This window comes from Aulonocara stuartgranti (genome assembly GCF_965226115.1).
Source record: "Aulonocara stuartgranti genome assembly, chromosome: 19".
Classification (NCBI taxonomy): domain Eukaryota; kingdom Metazoa; phylum Chordata; class Actinopteri; order Cichliformes; family Cichlidae; genus Aulonocara; species Aulonocara stuartgranti.
This window is the reverse complement of record NC_138955.1, coordinates 15,967,710-15,984,493: the sequence shown is the minus strand read 5'-3', so window position 1 is coordinate 15,984,493 and position 16,784 is coordinate 15,967,710. Positions and strand designations below refer to the sequence as shown.

The following is a 16,784-nucleotide window of genomic DNA, read 5'->3' as shown; positions in this document are numbered from 1 at the left end:
TTGTGATTTGGCGCCGTACAAATAAAATTGAAATGAATTGAAAAAAATTAAATTTCATCAAGATTGGACCAGTTGTCTAGGAGGAGTTTGGGAATAAATATAAGCTATGATCATTATAGCATGATGGCTCAAAAATGAAAACATTTGAAACTTGTTTACTAAAATTTTGTGATATTAAAGAGCAGACAAGAGCTGCTTGCACAGCTTTCCTCCATAGTGTAAAACAGATCCTGCAGAGTTTTCATTGCCTCCTTCATGGTGCTGAAATTCAGTTGCATTTCATCAAACTTTTTTTTTCATCCCTTTTATCCCCGTTTCTACTCTGTACAACAGAAGGTAGGCTGACTGACATTGGGTAACAAAGTTGTGTTGTACAATTTTATACATAAATGGCAGTAATTTCACGCGTTAAAACCAATGGGAGTGCGAGTGCTTTTAGGTCAAAAAACTGTCTGAAGCCAGCGGCAGGTTAGGTTTTTGAAAAATACTGAGTTGCCTTTATTAAGGCAAAATGAAACAAAAAAATGTTCACTTTAAGGGACAAAAGGCCAAAGTGGCCAAAGTTCACGGACTGTTGTGATATCAATGGATATGTCTTTCATATACAGTATATTGATTGTTTTTGTTAAGAAAGACTTATTGATAAACTGAAGAAGACTTTAAACTAGCAACACTGACCATAAAACTACAGTGGTCCCTCGCCATAACGCGGTTCACCTTTCGCAGCCTCGATGTTTCGCTAATTTTTGTGTGTGCCATTTTCCATGCTTTTTTTTTTTTATATAGCGCATTGTGTTCTGCAACCTGATTGGCTGTAGACCATTGTCAATCAATCTTGCGCCGTGTCTTCTGTACAGTACAGAATGGGTTGAGCGTTTCTAATTTACAGAAATCTTCGATCGCTAGCGTGTGACTCTGAAGTGCTGTACTGTATGTTTGCAAGTTTTCTCCCCAACAAACAAAAATGTCGACAAAGTGTTTTTTTTTTACCATCAAAGGCACCTGCGGGTGAAAACACTGAAGTATGACCATGTGTTAATGTTCACTCACATACATATAGTGAAAGGACTGACACACTCTGTAGCATGAGTTTCCCGGCCGGGCTCAAGAGGGCTGGATTCAGTCAGTCAGTGGGTGCCAGAAAACACGAGGCTCTCTTCAGATACTGCTCCCCATACTCAGCTGTTTTACATTCAGCTCCAGTACTACGGGAACATTCAAGCATAGTTTAGCAGTAAGAATGTGAAACCCATAAAACATGCTCAGTCTGAGAGAAGATATATGATCGCGTTCCCTCGCTGCTGCTGCCAGCAGTAGATTACATGTCGAAAGTGGCACAGCGAGCAGATATTTCAGCCAATAAGCATTGGCGGAGAGAGAGGAGGACTCGTCTCGAGAGTGATATTGCTCGGCCGCGCAGCGAGAAGGGCTCAGGCTGACCCTTGATCCTATTGTTCTTAAGAGTGATGGCTAACCATAAACCTGCCTGGCATCAGTGAGGTGAAATGTAGCAACAGGAGACGCAAAACAGATTACAGGCTTCAGGTATAAAATACTCTGAATGGAATCTTCTCAGAGCACACACAGGACTGCCAGGTAGTTTCCAACCTGTACAGTTGCATGGATTTTATCAGCCAATTGTAAGAAAAATCTGAAAGTCACACAAATCACTGCAGACAACGTTTGATTTAATGGAAAACCATTGCTCCCCAAGGCCTTGAATAAAAGTTAAAACTGGACTAACACAAACAATTTAGTCACTATTGAAACAAATGATTTTCCTCAGTGACAGACGAGCATAACCTACAGTTTAAAGGCCTTGAACTATCAGACCAATCATGACTGTCAGGGGACACAAAGAAATCCTTTTAAAAATCAACCTCCGAATCAAACTTACACAAGAGGTACACACATTAAAAGTTTTAATCATTATAATAAAATGATTACTTTATCCATATTTGAAGCACAAAATGTATAATGTGATCTACAGTAGTGTATACTTTTAGATAATACATTTAAATACATATTTTACATATGTCATAACACATTCAAAAACGCAGTGAACATGTTCTCCAGCCTCTATGTACCAAGATATCAAGCTATTAAGTGAATATATTATTATGTATTGTGTAGTGCATTTGGACTCAAAGAATTACACTGACTGTGAATTACGTGCTGGTTATAATAATACACTTTAGTACTTGCAGGTATTAAGTGGATTCAAAGAATTATTTTTACCTTACAGACACACAAAGCCTGTTTCTTTAAACATCCGGATCTTATGAGGTACTTAAAAATGATAAAACACAGCACAGGAGCAGTGCTCACAACACTTCAGTTGGCTGAGCTTTGGGAGCAGTGACAAGGCTGCTGTTGATTATTGTCTTCACCTGTGCAAATCCTTTGGCTTGTCACTTATCATCAAAGGTAGAGGGCTCCTCGCACAAGTGATCTTTGAGGAGCTGTGCTGACTCATGCGTTGGATGTGTAGTGACAAGGCTGCAGTTATAGTTTTTCTTCTGCACGGGAGGCTCTCGTGGATATCTAAAACCTGTCAGTTCACATCGAGGAAGGAAGGACCCATGACCAAATGATCTACATGAACGACTGCTGAACCTTGTTTCTGTTGTCATAACACTGAAAATGTTGAGTCTTTCCAGCCATGCATTTTCTACTGGGAAACATAATCTCTACAACATTCCCCGGGTCTTCCCCAGCAGTCTCCCCCCAGTTGGATATGCCTGAAATACCTCACCTAGGAGGTGACCTAATCAGATGCCAAAACCATCTCGACTGGCTCCTAGATCAAGCAGTATTGGCATTTTTCCTTCATGCACAGGTCTTGATTCACCCTAACAGACCAATCTTTCAGTGAGTTTCCTGCTATATTCACTAGGGGTGCAACGATACACAAAATTCACGGTTCGGTTCGATACTTTGGTGTCACGGTTCGATATTTTTTCGATACAAAAAAAATGTTCATGCCTTTTTAATTTGTCATTTATTAAAATTATAAATATATATTTTAACTCAAAAGTACAGTTTTTAAATTTAACCCTAACCCTTGTGCGTGTTTTTTATTTTGACAGCAAATGCGCACCTGCGACCACTTATGTGCAGCCCTGGTTATTTAGCTCGTCATATTGCAGCCACAGAAATTATTTTGTCCATGAAACCATAAAGCTGCACTTTCTTTTTGCCTTATAGTCTGATTTGTCATAACTTCTCCTGCTGCTTTTACACACGCACTCACATAAGCTCAGCGATTCTCTGCGCGATCAACCTCTCACATGTTTAAGCTTGCTGCAGGAGATTTCACTTGTCATGTTTGCATAGTAAGCTAACGATTAATAAGACGATGTCAGAGGAATTGGTGCACAAATTATCATCACTCACCAATCAGTACTGTCGCTCTCTATACACAGTTCGCACAATTGCAAAGTGAAAGCAAAAAAACAAGCGCAAATTCAAACGACAGTGGCTCACCGATGCCAATGACATAATTACCCAGCTACATTTCTGAAAGAATGCAAAAGCATTGACATATATTTTTCCTACAATAGCCCAACGGGCAGGGAAGAGATAGATTTTGGTAGCCCGACTGAAAAAATCGCTAGCTCCGGGACGTCGGGCTAGCGATATTGCAAGCCCTGTATCTGATTGAGGAATCACTCATCTTTGGAAAAGAGAGTTTATTACAGAGAAATGGCTCTTTCCAAAATAAAAGCCATACTATCCGCTTCTTCTGGGCTATATTCTCAGCAGCATAAGGAGAATCATGTGCTAACAGCTGTCTAAATGACTCGGCTAAAGTTAGTAGCATGCTTGTTGTTTTTGTCTTTGCACTAGGATGATGTCGGGGTAAATGTGCAGTCATATTCGTTGTGTTCCCACTAGTGCTTTCAGGTTAATCTCGTTGAAATGACCTTAACGCCACAACATGGCAAATCTCCGTTAACGAGCTACCGCCGATTGCTCCGTGCATGGGGCTAGACGGCCAACACGTTAACGAGCTAACTGCGCTAACACACTAGTTCACACCAATGTAATTGAGCATTGCATGGCACATTCAACATACTGTTTTACTTTAGTCCATGACTCGCTTACCTTCAGGGTCATACGTCACATGAAAACCAAAATAATTCCAAACGCCAGATCTGAATGAGAGTGGGGGAGGTCCATCTTGCAAGGAGAGCTTAACTTCTGTCTCGCTAGCTTGCCCTGCGCTCTTCCTTCTGACTATGCTGTCTGTGTGGAGCGCTCAGTGGATCTGCACTCGACAGTGCAGCCTAGGCGGAGTAGTCGAACACAGATTCACTGAGCGCTCAACACAGACAGCATCGTCAGAAGGAAAATTGATAAAATAAATTACAAATGTTGTATTGTTCATACATATGCGTACCAACCGAAAGCACTGTATCGAACGGTTCAATATCGATACGAATATCGTTGCACCCCTAATATTCACCCCCCTTGGTTTTCTTTTTCCCATAAATCCAAAGCTAAGAGCCCCTCAACAAGTGCCAGCTTTCATTGTGCATTCAGATTTAAAAGCATTCTTATGCCAACCCAAGAATACGGCTTTCTTTCTTTTCTTTTCTTTTTTAAAATAATCACCCAACACAAACACAAATCATCCATATAATGAATACATCTTCTGTCACTGGGTGTTAGAGATTTTTGACATCAACAGTGTGCACAGAAATATAAAAATACCCTCCCATACACATTAGACACTTTTCAAACAGCAGGGAAAAAAGCAAACTATTTTAAATGCAGTTGCAGTGCTCTGTGCTTCTTAAACTACAACAGTTCAAACATCTTCGTACAGGTAAAAATATAAAGATCAAAGCGATCATCCCATGCCCATGAGGTAAAGTTAACACTGATAAAACATTTCTCAAACTAAAACCAAGACTTTACAAACATAGACACCCATTAGAGACTTACACCTATATGCTGTCTAACACTTCATTTAATTCAAGTCTTAATTAAAATACACTAAGAGGGAGTGAAGCTTTGAAAGCATTTTCTTAAGGAGGGAGCTTTAAGGATTTATTACAATAATACCTCGATTTATTTTGGTGTAAACTCACATCTTGATGAAAGCTGTTGATTTGACTGAAGAGATTTGCCAGACCCTAAACGTGTTGGTTTAATTTTAACATGTCATAAATGCCATGAGCTTATCATTTTATCAATTTAGTTAATTATATTTTGTTGTATGTCTGGATTCAACACCTGTCTCTAGCAGTATGTTAAAGAAAAACTGATTATTATTAAGTTTTCTTCAGTATGTTTTATGTTAACGTGTTATGTGAATAATTCTAAAAATGTCTGGTCCTTGGTTTTAAAAGGAAATGCAAGCAGTTTAACTGCATCAAAAGCTGAAGTTATGACTTTTCCATATTCCTAAGAATCATTAAATATGATTTTATAGTCGACATTAATCTGCAAATTGCTTTGCTGTGCAATCGTTAAAACCTTTCTTGAAAAAACTGCACTTTTTGTGTTACTACATTTGAAATATTAGCTTTTAAAAATGTTTAATTAATTGCAATTTGTATGTTCTTCCAAACATCCCATTAAAAACAGTATGATAATGTCACTTGAAATGACCTGAAAAATATGGCAATAATTTGTCACTTTAATCCATATATTTATGAACCCATCATACTAATGTGTTTCAGCATAAGTCCCCATTCAGATGGCTAATGAAGCCCGTTTGTTGTTTTTGGCAGAACACCAGGCCGCAAGGTCATCCGGGGGGCATATACCCACCATAAATTCTTCATCTCATTAATGTGGACGATCCCACTTCCTATTTAGCATTACGTAGGCTAAAGCAGGATTTAACTTTGTGCTGGCAACAAAAGAAGTGATACACAGAGAGAAAAAACAATTTGTCAGTTTCAATCATGCCCCAACAGGTCCCAGGTATAATTTTATCAGTGATGGCAGGAAACACTCTGAATGCGACAATCTCTAATTCCAATGCCTGGCATTCAATCAAATGGGCTTGCTATTGTGAGAAATGGTGCATATAAAAACTTGGTTTCATGTCACTAATTTTCATTCCAGGTCCTGGACAAGATTTGATTTCACTAATGAATACAGAGCTTTCGTTTTTTGTTACATTTAAAACGAAACAAACAAAAAACTATTATATAAAGTGTCAGATGTTAAATTATATTTGAAAGTGGTTGCATGAGATTTTGAGAATAATCTCTTATGAATGAAGAGTGCCTTCACCCAGCACCGAGCTCGAGCAAGCATTGCGCTCATCTTGTTCTACTACAATAAAGCTGAGTTGTTTTCTCCAAGGACAACCAACAAGTTTTTGGTTTTACACATAGCATATATTTAAGGTCAAACCTACTTGATGCTCAAGGATTCTTTCAGTGAGTTTAAGTGTCTCTCCTACCTTCTACATACTCTCCTGCATCATTATTGAAACACTGACATGCGACTTCTTCACGGCTGACTGATCTGCCTGGATTCACTACTGACCCTCAGTCTCACTCCTTACATCTTTCTCCTTCTCTTTCCAACTTTCTCACATTTTTTAAATGTACTTCTGCCTATTAGACACCTGCACAGCAGCAGCAGCAGCAGCAGCAGCGATGTAATCCAGCACAAGTTACATCAGGATGGGACTCAGTCACTCAACATGTCCAGCTGCCATTTGTCTCTTAGTGAGGGACATGTGAGCCATCATCTCACATTAATTTGCAGAAACTTTACAGAGATGAAGGTCTGAGTGCTTAGTCAGCACTTGAGAACAACGCTGCATTCTCATAAACTCCAACAGTTATCTCAGAAATTAAAAAACAATTTAGGCAGATTTTTTTTTCCTGATTAGCCACTAAGATCATGGATAATAACATTAGGCTTAAAATGGGCTATTAAATGTGGGTATTGATGAAAAAGAGAGTCAGACTGAGAAGAAAATGAACCAATTGTGATGGTGTTATTTGGTGTTTAAAGCATCTCTAATGCCTTCAATTATCCAGTCAATCTAGGCAGGAAGGTGAAATTTCAGCCAAGCTACATAATGCTGTCCTGATAACCAGCTATAAGGATGTTACATAAGACAACATTCTGAGTCTGCTTGGTGCATTATTGATTAGAAAAGTTTGCTTTCTAAATTCAAGCCCAACAGCTATGTAGCTAAGTATAAATGGAAAAACAACTAGCTCTGGAAACGTGCTTAACAATACAGTACTTTCATATAAATTAAACACTGGTAGAAATCAAAGCAGATTCTGTTTTCAGTTAACAGAATAGTACATAATTGCTCAAGAATGAATTAAGTGCATAACGCAACTATGACCTTGACTAAGGCTTTGGTAAAGGCTTTAAATGCTGCATTTTTATGATTCATGATGAAATTCAGCTGCAAAGAGGTGTTATGTTTAGTATCATCATTGGGACAACAAAGAAAAATGAGTTTACTTTTCAGCTGGACATCCAACAATAATTTAAGCTTTATAAACTAAAACTGTTCTTCTAGCAGTATTACATTTCTATACTTTAATATTTATATATAGACAATGCACAATTGATGGAATGAAGATAAATTAACACATTTAGACAGTAATGCAATATGGAACTATTAAAAATTTGATTCAAAATAGTGGAGCAAGACTGCTAAAAGTGATTATCTCTACTTCCACTCTCCAGAAATAGAGAAAGCATTCCCATATTGTGTTCTCTTAACCAATCAGCTCCAAGACTGGGTCTCTACTTTTAAAATTAGGCATTGAACTTTAATTTTTGATAAAGGTGTAGTTAAGACTGGATCAGGTGACCTTGAACTATACATCAATGATGCTATCATAAGTAGTCTGACCATAGGATCCAGCTGCTGGAGGACATGATGCACTGGATCTTGAATGTCTAGTCCACTCTCTCTTTTCACTCCTATTGCATGCATATGGTACTACTACACTAACTATCACTAACTTACATGACTCCCATATTTTGTGTTTTGTCCTCGTGTCTCTATGCTCTCCTCTTTTCCCCTCATCTCCAGCTGGTCAATGGAGATACATGAGGCCTCACTGGGCCTGGTTCTGTGGGAGATCTCTTTCTGATAAAAGGGAGTTTTTCCTTTCCACTTTTGCCAAATGCAGCTTCAAAGGGGATTGTTTGATTGGCGGGGGTTCTCTCTCTAATATTGAAGGGCTCTGATGTGTCTGTTGCTGTGAACTGGAAGTGTATAAATCAAATTTAATTGTACTGAAATGAAAATTAAACTGGAAAATGGCAATGAAATAAAAATGGTCAGCATGGGAAGTGAATTTCTTGGTGCAATCTCCATATAATATAGATAATTCATACGCAAACGAGTAAGATTAAACATAACCAAAAACCCCTATAAGAATTACTGGGTGTTTGATCCATTTACACACTTGAAAGACTTTTCAAGATCTATAATGGAACTAATATGTACATGTATGGCATTTAATTTAATTTTACTCCTTCAACAAAGCTCTCAAACTGTACTGGTATTAATTTTGTACAGTTTTGTGGTATGCAAATGTTTATTTTGAAACAAATAACTGGTTATTGGTAATTGGGATGGATGTGGCTCACGTGATGGAGCGGACTGTGCAACAAATGGAAGGTTGGTGGATTGATCACCAACCCTTCCAGCTGGGATACTGAAGTATACTTTGTATAGACAAAAACGCCATATGAATGTGTGTGACTGGGTGAATGAATAGAAAGTGCTGCAAGTGCTCAATTGAGCATAATTATACAACATAAATACCAGCCCATTTACCATTTAATTGACAAAAATTAAATGGTAAATGTCCTATTCCTCAAGTGTTCTTTGATAGCTTCATGTATATATGGTGCAGAATGCACAAATTTGTACATGCTATTAGATAATGTGGTTTTATTTTTCAGAAAAAAAATGTTGTTTTTGAATAAGATATGTACAATAGCCACTCTGATTTAACAGGTACTTAATATTCTTACATTTCACAAGGTAATTGGATTCAATAATGGTCCACATTATATTAAAATATGTGGCAGCCTGTTCGTTACTGTGGGCACTCATCTTTTATTTAGCAGCAACTGAATACACCAGTAGTTCTTAGTTTATTCGGGGACACCTTATTAACAGATCTGCAGTAAGGGTAAGGGTAAAAATAAGGGTTAAAAAATTTGGCAAATTGATTCAATTGAATTTACCCATTAAAAAATGACCATGATGAAGCCACAGGTCATATGAAGCGAACCAGAACCTGTTGCCAAGTGATTATTTATAGGTTATTGAGAATTTACACGGTTTCTCTGCATATTATTTTAAGGTCTTTACCTTATAACAAAGTCCTGTTATTAAAGTCCTGTTTTTTTAAATTTGCGTAAGAATACAAACAGTAAACCAACTGAAAGCTGAAGAATACACTTGCTGGAAAAAGCTCATTGTTAACACTGAGTCAGTTCAGATCAATCAACCTGAATGTTGTGACAATACATACTAAGCTGGAACACAATTCCAAGAACTGAAACAGTCCGACTGATGCACATGGTAATTTAAGGTAATCTATCTAACTGCAAATAGAAAAAAAATATGACGTCATTAATGACATTAATGACGCCTTTGATGCACAAGGCAGTACCCAGAAAGGTTCTCCCCCAAGGTATTCATGGCCTAAAAAAACCTTGAGAATCCCTGCTACACACATAAATGTCATTTATCAACACAATGCATAGCGCAGAACAGTTGGTGCCCTTAAATTAGAAAGATACAGATAACAGGTGCAGAATACATGTTTCACATATGTTGAAAAATACTTTTTCAAGCCCCCTGGGGTGCACCAGATGAGTTGTGGTTTTTGTACTGACCCAAAGTTTTTGCATCCCACTTAAGTATTCAGAAGCAGTATCTGTTGCCCAATTCATTAGGGCACACTGCTCTTCATAGCTCATTTAGAGAAAATAAATTACACGCAGTGTACCCGTTGAATCATGGTACAGATACAGCACACCTATTTTAACTAGTGTCAGAGGGATGTCTGAATGGCAGCATGGGAAAAAATATGTTTCTGATGTTAATATTACTGTTAATATTGTAGTTCCATATCATGACTTAATTATGCCGTGGCTTCCCACAGTGTAAACAAATGACCCGTGTTCCCTGTTAAAACATGTAGAAACAATGAAAGCGGAACTGATTTTATTTCTTTGCTATACTGTCAAACACATTTTGCATACACAGGTGCAAAAATCATGAATAAAGAAGACTGAACAATACGCTGTGCTTTTATACTACAAGAAGTATAAAAGGGCAGAAGTAGCCACCATGGCACGCATTAGATAGGACAACATTGGTGTTTTGGCCACTGCCATGCTTGAGTTTTTGAAGCTCATCTTACAGATGAGGGAGAGCTATAGGTAGAAGGTATTATATTCCATATATTCCATTGACTAATTAGTGCCAAGTAACAGACCAATAAACACTTGAATTTCACTGAAGGACAAACTTCTTGGATGGTGTGTAACACACAAGGTATAATATCAACCAAATAATCAATTAAAAATGCTCCAAAACCACACAGGCCCACATCAAGGACACAACGAAGTAGATGCAAAGCATCCACTCAGATTTCTGAGGAGGAAAACTATCCATACAAAACAGTTTTTCATACCAGGCTTTTAATGCTGTGAATCTGGGGTTTAAACATGGGAGTCTATGGGACTGGCTCCTTTTTGGAAGTTTTTTGCCACTTCCATGTTGGCTTAATTTTGCAGCTCTGGAAGAAATGCGCTGTGTTTTAGGAGCGCCAGAAAATTTCACATTATTCCAAAGGTTCTTATAGAGTAAGTATTTTTTTCTATGGAGTTCCCTTAAGATGTGAAAAGAGCCTATGCATTCAGAAGAAAAGAAAGATTAAGCTTTCTTCTATAAGCTATAATGAGTTCATTCATTCACAAAAATCACTGGCATATAAACTCACCCAGGATTATTATACATCTGGGACTGTTACATTTCCAGTACTGTTTATTTGTAAGAAATAGGAGCATCCTGATGATAAAAATGATAAAGTTTATTTGCTACTTTCAGGGCATTTATTGTTGTCTTGGTGAAGGTTGGGGAAGGCTAGTAATCTGAGGCTGTATGATGCTGCTGTCTTTTGTTAATACCAGCAGGAAGTTTATTGTCTTTGTTATCATCCTCGCAGCAGCATATGCAACCATAAATATGCTGGCACACAGAGTGCTTTTGGTGTAATTTTGGCTGATCAGTTCCCTCCCTGAAAAGCGTTTTAACTTGTTGCACAGCTGGGTTGAAGGTATGATCTGCAAACACACTGGTCACTACAGACATGCCTATGACCTATCAGGAGGAATAACAAGATAGTAGAGTTTCTACTGAAAACTGACTGCTCTGCTTCCTTTTTCCACTTCTTGTAATCCTACATCTATTGTGCTTTTGAAGCGCCTGACTTGCCGGAGTCTTCTTTTAAACAAGCAAGTATAAATGTTTATGGCAATCTGCTGATGAACAGTTCCTGTACGAGATGGCTACTGCGTCAGTCGTAACTGTGGCTTAGAAGTTGCCAAAGCCAGAAATGTGACAATTTGAAATCAAATACATTTAAGCTCTAGCAATCAAATCTAATAAAAGCAGTAGTACAATGGGAATTGATGAAGTTGGAGTTATAGCTCTTTCTTTGAGTGTTAAAGTGGATGTAATACATTATTGAGTGGGTCCAATTGTTCAGCATAGTCAGGCTGAACTCAAGGCAGGGGTTCTCAATATCAGCGTAGTACAATCTGTCATTATGAGACATGGTGAACAGGTGCAAAAAGCAGCTCTACAGCACTCATATAAAATGACAGATGTTAAACACTTTTATATATCTCACGATAAAGGTAAAAAGTTAAATAAAAGTGCAGAGAAAAAAAGGCAATAAATAGTAATGAACTAAAGCAAAAATAATTTACTACTTTCATGATTTATGTTCACTTCAATAAACAGAAATCATTAAAGATTGAAGAAATGACCTTCCATATGAGCTAGCTTTAGTGTATTTAAATTATTTGATTAATACTACAATCAAAATAAAACAATATCTCAGGCTAGTAAATGTTATATAGTGCAGACTTCAAAGTTTCTTATTACAAACTAGTCCCCTCTACAGCTCACCTATCGTTTAACTTTAAGGCATACAAAGAATAGCGAACATCTAAGCAGTGATGTGAGAAATCGATGCAACTTTTTACTTCTAAATGGTATTTGTATAGCGCTTTACTAGTCCCTAAGGACTCTAAAGCTCTTTACACTGCATTCATCATCCACCCATTCACACACACTGGTGATGGCAAGCTACATTGTAGGCACACACACTGGTGCCACCAGGCCCTCTGACCACCACCAGTAGGCAACGGGTGAAGTGTCTTGCCCAAGGACACGACGACCGAGACTGTCCAAGCCGGGGCTTGAACCGGCAACCTTCCGATTACAAGGCGAACTCCCAACTCTTGAGCCACGATCGCCCCTAAAATTATATGAACAACACAGGAGAGAAATTAAATTCTCTTGCAGACTCACCTTGACAAGAAAGCAATCCTTTCGCATAGTGACACATACGGCCATGCACCAATACACAAACCTGTCTGCGAGTCTCAAGTGACAGAATACAGCAGGAAGATGTAAATAATGGGTGACATCAAAGGCCCATTTGTTCTTATACAATGAAACTAAAGTTAAAGCTACAGCAGAGCTTTGACCTCTGAGAACAATGTTCAGACAGGTATTGCAGATCTACCTCAGGTCGTGCACAAGTCAATGCAATGACAATTCCCTCTGTGTTGTGTTATTGAATAGATTATCAAGGTGACCCATAACTGTCTCACAGAAGCATTAATGTCAGCTCATGATGCCTGGACAATATTTCTACTTAATAAAAAGGCTTACACACAGTTTTTTTTTTTTGGGGTGGGGGTGGGGTCACACACATAACAAGTCTTTTGCTGCACAATAATGTTTAATATTTAGTATTTACTGTCATATTCCCATATATCATTGTGATGTTGTTTATTCTATTACTCTTGTTCTCTTCTGCTTGTTTTCTTTTTTCTTTCTCAGCCGGTGATCCAGGTGATTGATATATGCATTTTTTTTTCTGCTCATTCTGTTGGTTTTTGTCTTTTGCCCTTCTCCCCCGTCCCTCTTCTCAGCTGTTTCTCTTTCCCTCTTTCTTTCTCCCCTTCTTTCCCCCAGTCAAGTCTGTCCCGTATTCAGTAAGTGAAAATAAAATAAACAATAAAAGGTGAATCAAATGGACCATTACAGGCTGGGATGGTAAATTTGGTAAAGCAAATCCGTTGGGCATCTTTCTTTGCCTTTAGACAATAATTCTGATGGCAAAAGAGCCAAACGGGACAGGCAAAAAAACAAACAAAACAAGTCTTTTGTTATTTATAGTGATTAGCCTCATAACTGAAACCACTGACACATGAAATGTCAGATCACTGATGATCTTATTCCAATGCGATGGTTCTGATGGCCAGTTCATTCAGAGCATAAAGAAGGAAGAGCCATGTGACAATTTTAACTAGGTCAAAACTGAATTCTGAGAAACAGAAACATGGGTTTGTTTGTTTAATTAAAATCTCCATTCACAGTGACTACGCTTTTTTGCCTGGGGTCCTTAAAAGCTTCACACATACACACACAAGTGTTAACCAAAAAGCTGAAATAAGCTGAAATAAAGAATAGTGGCAATAAAACGAAGAAAGAATTTACTAAAATGAAAACCAAGTTGAATGCTTGAAATGCATACTTTAGGCCCTGGCTACTTTGAAACGGATCACCTGCTTTACTACACAAAGCAAACCCAGCCAGGTGACACTACTGGACACAGCAGTAGCCTCCACAAAAAGGATGGCTGGTCCCACTGCGACACAATAACTGTTCAGGCACAGGCTAATACATGTGAAACATGTAACAAGTCTCTCCAAACTCTCAAAATGCCAGTCTAATGGAGCATCTGCAAGATGCATCAGAACAAGGCTGCTGCTCTGGCACTTTCTTTCTTTGTCATGCACACGACACAGCTCATTGTTATTTATGTAACAACATTTTTTTCTCTTTTTCAATACCATGACAACATCTCTACATACTGGTCACCAATATCAGTAACATATCATAGCGCTGCATAGCTCTGATACAGAGACAACAGAGAACCAGAATGACATTTAGAGTACTCCCACTCACTTCTACAAATAACTCAGACTGATGTGACATCTATCAAGCAAAACAGAAAGTCGACATTTTGGTGGGGAATCTGCCAGTAACGCACTCTGATAAAGAAAAAAACAACAAACTCTAGGTACTGTAGATACGATTACAGGAAGGATTCCAAACAACAGTGATCAGTTACTCCAGCAATGTCAGTCTGACGTTTTTAAGAAAGAGCAGAACAAAGTGTAGTTGTCATTACTGAATATTGTGAGTAAGACCGCAAAATATGTGATAAGTAACTGTGAGCAAACTTTTTTTTTTTTTAAAACTGTTGGGAATAATATCTCAGATTAATAAAAAGAGAATAAAAATAAATAAGTTACTCTTTCCTCCTGACCTGTAGCTTACAAATCATTAGTACAGATTTTTTATTTTTTTGTTTGTTTTAAATTACTGTAACTTTCTACACAATGGGGAAAAATATGACACAGCCATGCTGGAGAATATCTATTTATGGCAAAGGAAAAAAACGTTTTCTTAAAGTTTATTTATATTTGAGCTAATGGGCAGCAAGGTGGCGCGTAGGATGATTAGCACTGGTCCCTCACAGCAAGAAGGTCCCAAGTTCAACTCCACCATCTGGCCTTTCTGTTTGTGTGGGCTTCCTCCCACAGTCCACAGTTAGTGGGGTTAGGTTAATTGATGATTCTGAGTGGTTGACTGTATAGAGCGGCAACCTGTCCAGGGTGTACACACCACAATCCTATCGCGACTAAACAACAACACCTGTTCTAAATATACAATGCATCCCTTGCAATCTATAGAAAATTTCTAACATGGAGTAGTGGGATATCAAATCAAATCACTTTTATTGTCACATCACATGTGCAGGTACATTGGTACAGTACATATGAGTGAAATTCTTGTGTGCGAGCTTCACAAGCAACAGAGTTGTGCAAAATACAATAACGTAAACAAGCAAAATATAAGAATGGCTACATCTTAAACTAATAAATATATGTACAATATATAATAGTATATGCATTTCTGGATGTGTATACTAAATGGATACTAAAGCTTCATACTTTATGAATAACACAGTTATTATGAATGCAGCAGAAATTATTCAGATGTGACTGGACATGTTAAATTTACACATCAAATAATAAAGCTGAGCTAAGCTTCCATCTGCTGCTTGATGATGCAGACGCCGTGCAGGAAGAACTTTTTTTCCCCCTGTTTAAACATAGTTAACTAGTAAAAGTGCTTGTGGCAGCTTGACCTTTTGAATCAGCCTGACGCTTGAAACGGTTTCACCTGTGATGATCCCTGGCATGCATCACTGCTTGAATACTGAGCAAGCTTCAAAAGAGCATTTGATGAGTTACAAAGGCATCCGCCAAGGGAGATATCCAGATGCCAAATATTGCTCTGAGGACAGGTGCATTTGCTTCGGTGAGGCACTGTGTAAGTAAACAAAGCAATGACAAAGAGTGTGGGAGGAGGGAGGAAACACCAGGAAGGAAGACAGTGGGTAGAAATGGGGGACAGAGAAACAGCAGGGTTGTGTGTGGCATCCTGAGGCTCTATAGAATGAAAGGCTCACTGGGGAAAGAAAATTGTATGCTCATTGAGGTGCAGCTGTTTCTAAGGTTTCAGAAGTTGAGCAGACAGGTCCTTGGCCATTTCACACAACACTGGACTTTCTTTAGCCAGCCCTGACAAGTGAGCAATGGCCAAAGGGCAGGGAGCAGCATGGCTTTAAAAGAGGTCAGCATGCGAGAACTCCAACAAGATGACTCTAAGATGGCAGGCCACTGGGGTAGTGAATGAAAAATATGGCTGGAACAATTTAGTGAATAGTGCATCATTTGTAACCCCGAAGGAATCTCTGAGTCTCTGGACTACACAAATGAACAGTGAAAGGTCTCTTGGTTCAGTAATGAATGAGGAGAGGGAGATTCCCTTGCCAGTGTCTTCGGCCAAGGCTTTTGGCCAGCCAGACCAGTCGGCGGCTAATGATAAAAAAGGTGGCAGGTATGTTCGGACAAATTGCACGTGATGAGGTTTCCGTCTCATGAAACATCTCCGTCAGAGGAATTACGCACGTAGGTAACCTAATTGAGGTAGAAACGAAGCCAACTCTGACAAAAAACAGTATTTACTGCGGGAGTCATTATGTGTCAGAGGCTGCTGAGAGGTCCATTTTTCTCAGGGCTAGGAAGCACCTTGCACTGATATCCTCCTGCTGTTTCAAATCAGCTTAATCGTATTTTGGATCCAGTGATTGGAGACAAAGCTGGTTATTCCACCATGTTTATACCGAGCTGCTGGAAGGAAGATTCACATCCCTGACCTGATGTTAACAAAAGAAAAAATATATGTGTGCTGGGTTCAAGTTCCTTCTAAGGATTGATCCCGCTAGCCTAGGGCACACTGTGTTTTGAGACCAGTAATTTTAAAGGCAGTATGCATCCGACAGCCAAAGGTAAACACCACTGTGACTAAGGTATTTTGAGAAGGAAAGCAGTGATGAAAGCTCGTTTCTGCAGGGTTGCTGTTGCTGAGGCACCTTAGC

General features: G+C 38.6%; 1 protein-coding gene across 5 annotated transcripts in view; it reads right to left on the bottom strand.

Moving 5' to 3' along the window:
* alk (ALK receptor tyrosine kinase) overlaps positions 1-16,784 on the bottom strand; it is a 417,876-nt gene that overhangs the window by 120,044 nt on the left and 281,048 nt on the right. The window contains exon 1 of one of the 5 annotated variants that reach the window (XM_082517114.1): positions 4,108-4,330. The exons of the other annotated variants lie outside the window; for them this stretch is intronic. The gene's annotated coding sequence lies outside the window, so the exon portion shown is untranslated. Of the gene's footprint in view, positions 1-4,107; positions 4,331-16,784 lie in introns of those variants that run through there. 5 annotated transcript variants of the gene reach the window in all.